This window comes from Mustela putorius, unplaced genomic scaffold (assembly GCF_011764305.1).
Source record: "Mustela putorius furo isolate JIRA1106 unplaced genomic scaffold, ASM1176430v1.1 tig00003898_pilon_pilon_pilon, whole genome shotgun sequence".
Lineage (NCBI taxonomy): Eukaryota > Metazoa > Chordata > Mammalia > Carnivora > Mustelidae > Mustela > Mustela putorius.
Genome location: NW_025422047.1, coordinates 3,718,559 through 3,722,844, shown reverse-complemented (window position 1 = coordinate 3,722,844; position 4,286 = coordinate 3,718,559). Strand labels below are relative to the sequence as shown.

At 38.6% G+C, this 4,286-nt stretch overlaps 1 non-coding gene across 1 annotated transcript; it reads left to right on the top strand.

The window, feature by feature from the left end:
* Positions 1 to 3,697: 3,697 nt before the first annotated feature.
* Positions 3,698 to 3,799, top strand: LOC123388391. Its single transcript, XR_006602941.1, has one exon. It is a non-coding gene; the product is annotated as a U6 spliceosomal RNA (small nuclear RNA).
* The last annotated feature ends 487 nt before the right edge of the window (positions 3,800 to 4,286 follow it).

Here is a 4,286-nt window from a genome sequence, read left to right as displayed (position 1 = left end):
AGGTTTTTTTTCAAAAAGATGGATTATAAGGAAGGAGGATATTTTCTTAAAAAGTGTATCAAAAGAAATATTGTATGTAAGACTCTACATATACTGATGAAGTAAGGTATTTAAAGTCCAGTTATATCTTCTGATATTTCCTCATTATGGATCTTTACAAAAGAATTTCAACAGGGAAGGAGAGCACAAGTGACCTTTAAGCAGATACTGACCAAGTTCATGTACATGCAGTTCAGCACATCTACTGCACCACTGAGCCTAAATGTCTTGTTATTGTATTTGAGTTGCACTTTTATTTTTTATTATTATTTTATAACGATTCCATTTATTTATTTGACAGCGAGATAGAGCACAAACAGGCAGAGCAGCAGGCAGAAGGAGAGGGAGAAGCAGGCTCCCCAGTCGGAGGTGGGGCTGGATCCCAGGACTCTGGGATCAGGACCTGAGCCAAAGACTGACACTTTAACTGACTGAGCCACCCAGGCATCCCTGAGTTACACTTTAAAAATAAATATTTTTTTCTCTTCTCTTCCTCTTTATCTGTCTTTTTTGTTAATCTTAAAAGTTTCTGACGATTTTCAAAATCAACTCCCAGCTTTATAAATTACTCATGAATAAGCATTGTCAAAAGGAAGATCCAAACCAAGCTAATGATGTCTTTGTGGTAGCTCAAAACAATTGTTTCCTGGGTCTCTAAAATCTGTTTTCTGTAATCAAAAAGGGTCAAAATCTATTCTCACATTCTCATTTCTCTCTGATATCCAGAACACAGCCCCCAAGTCTTTGATTTTTTTTCCCCTTTGCTAGTCACCATGCAAAGAATTATACAGCTCAATAAAATGAAAGGCTCAGCACTGAGTGGTTCATACAAGTGGCTGAAGGGATTTTGAGATAGGTTAATGGTTCCGATTGTTTTCTCATATTGATTTTTAGGATGATTATATTTTATTTATGGGGGAAAAACTTGGACTTGCATGTAAACTGCCTTGAGGGTAAACGAGGCCTCTTACACATAGAAAAAATTTATGTGAATTTGTAATGATTTGCAGGAAATAAGGAAAGTAGAATATGCTTGTAAATAATTCCTTTCATTTAAAAAAAAAAAAAAAGGAACTCTGACTTTAGAAAACCCATTTGGACCTAGTGGTTGAATCAGTACTGACCATTGAACTGACCATTTTTAGTAATCAACAAAAGGTCGTCCTTTTTGGCTCTGGTCCAAAGTAAGGTCAAAAGGATTGGTCATCTAGGGGGGTGGGGTATAGAGTTGGGGAAAGTCCTCTATAGTGGGTGGGTGGGAGGGCTGGTCAACTCTTCAGTGCTTAGTTTTTGAGATTACTTACAGCCTTTCAAAGATTGCTGCAAATGCAGGTCACGTTAAGGACGGACTGTGCTAGTTGCAGAATCCTGAGATAAATGCATCTCTCTTTGCAGTACTGGCTTGAATTTTTTGGATCTATTTCAAGTAGAGCAGATGACTAATCACCCCCTTCTGCTAGTTGATAATGGGTTGTCTATAAAACCTTGTTTTTGTATGGTTACCTTATTGTGAAGTTCACGTCTTTTGAGGAACATTCACAACTGAAAGGCAAGGAAAATGTCCACTCCAGGGTGTAGTAAAGCTGACAGGGAAAAAGAAAAAAACACTAAATGACTTGGCTCTGTTGTTTTTGAGTTTCCTGAGAGAAAGTGGCCTTGACCCCCATGCATTACTGCTTTTGAGATTGTAACAGCAGATGGTACAAACTGACAGTTTGTGAAGACAACTAAAGGTGTTTATAACATTGCAGGGTTGTGCAGGTGACTTTAAAAACAAAGGATTTGGAAGTGATAAAAAGTGGAGACTGGCAGTAGAGATGGTAATAAAGCCTCTAGCTACTTGAGGCAATGTCCTTTTTTATTTTTTTTTTTCTTTTATTGCATCTGATTGCAAATTAAATTGGGGGGGGAGGATTAGCCCCAGGCAGAAAAGAATATTCAGCCCCTGCCTCAGTGGTTTTCAAAACAAAAAACCATAGTCTTTGATTTTTAGATTTGATTTTTTTTTTCTTTTGCCTGCTGGTTGCCATACAAAGAGATATAGCTCAATAAAATGAAAGATCCACAACGCTGTGTTTCATAGCAAAGGCCTGGAGGGATTCTGAGCCAGGTTAATGGATATGATGGTTTTCCCTTCATTGATTTTTAAGATGATTATATTTTATTTATAGGCGAGAAAATAATAGTTAATCTTAGATTTATTGAAAACTTATTGCAAGGCTGCATAAATTGATAACAATAACAGTACATTTAGGGCAACAAAACTAGACTTGTCTTTAATCCCTTAAGTGCTGATGCGCAGGGAATCTATTGACTTGAAATTAAATATGCTCTAACCTACAACTGAATCCAGGTGGGGAAGAGTTGTATTTTTCAGGCTGCTCTGAAAGATTTTATTACACAAAGCTTTGGTACACCCGAGGTGTTTCTTTTGTAAAAACTATGTAGAAAATCTAGGAGCTGAAAGCTTGGGGATATCGGCATGTTGCTCTCTGGGGCTTTAAGAACTGACTTCCAAATCGGTCCGTCATTTGTCAGCTAAAAAGCCTACTGGTCAACCGTAATTGTGTCCAGAGGTTTGAATCTTAAACCAGGATGTGTGTGTTCTAAGAGGCATAAAAACCTCAAAACATCAGCTTATCATGACTCAGAACTCCATTGCCTTAAAACGACTTGTTTTCATATCTTAAATGAATTTGATGCAAGCAGGCTAGGTCTGAGGACCCAGGGGAGGGGCCTGTAGGACCAGTCAAGAGAGTCCCTGGCTTCATGCAGGACAGACATCAAAGATGAACCAAAGAAAGTGAAAGCAGAATTTATTGAGTAACATGAGTGACAGAGAAGAGCAGGAGTGTCTGGGAGAATTGGAAAGGAAAGGAGAATGAGTCTCATTGGTTGAGGCTAGGGATTTACATTGGAAAGGGGTCTGGAATACGGCTCCTGTAGGAGTCCAGGGTAGGGTCCAATCAGAGGCGAGTGTCAGATGAACAATAGTTGTTATTCTATAAACCAGCAAAAGTAGAGGGTATTGATGCCAGCTTCCCCAGAGTTTTGCTCAAAGCTTATATCCCGGAACAGGTTTGGGATCTGGCTCTTCTTAGACGTTATCAAGTGTTTGGGGGCTAGGACAAAACTCAGAGAAAGGTGAACTTTTTTGCTTTCCCCTTGAAGTGGGAACATACCTTCTTTGGCTTATTCAGAAACAGGGCTTAGCAGAGAAATGACACAGCCAGTGCTTTCTGAAATGGAGTCCCTTTGGCTCTCCTATCTCAAATTCTGGAACCTTTTGGATTTGGAGCAAATGAATTCCCATTAGCCAAGCAGGGACAGTAACCTTACCCGATCAGGCTAGAACACTGGGTCTTTGTCTCTCAAAAAGATTGAATAATTGTCGCTACAGCTCTGTGGCTCAAAAATGTCAGCTCCAGGCCCTTGATATGCACTGCTTATCCAACATGGAGGAGCAAAAGCCTACTCTCCAGCCATTTAATTAGTCAAAGTTTTCCAGATAATTGGATGTTTGTGCAGAGAAAGGAGAAGAAATGCCCAAAGTGTGCTCTAGCCACAGAGAACTTTGACCACTGAGTCACCCAAAATAACAACGCAGCATTGTTTTAAAGTATTTCGATGTTCACTTTTATTAAAAGTTCCATATTGGACTTGCTTTGCCAGTGTGTATATTAAATTTAGATCAGTATACAGATTAGCATGACCTTTGGGTAAGGATGAAATGCAAATTTGTGAAGTATTTTTCTTTTGCACTTTCAGCCAGAAGTACAACATGTATGGGCGAAAGCTAAAATGACTTAACATTATGTTACACTTTACACTGAAAATGTATTACTGTGAATGGTCTATAATTAAGCCCAATGAGACATCTAGGGAGTCCACACATGCATCAGTGAGCAGATGCGGTTTACTTATTTATAGAATGTTTCTTTTTGAAAAAGTAGTGGTGGATACATTTGGATCACATTTATACAGCTATAAAAATAAAGATTTGATTACGGTCATTCTTCCAAAAAAGTGCCATGTTAACTCATGCTGTAGCTAATATGAATGGTAGAAGTTGACTTTTGTCTATAAACTGAGGTATATTAAAAAAATTTCAGTTTATTGGAACAGAAGTGGATTCCATTGGGCCAGCACTGAATTTCAGTGGCTGGGAGTGCTTTGCTGACAGCAGTTAAGGGAAAGACTTGTGAAGAGAAGTGGAAGCGAAGCAAGAATATATTAATTGGCTATCA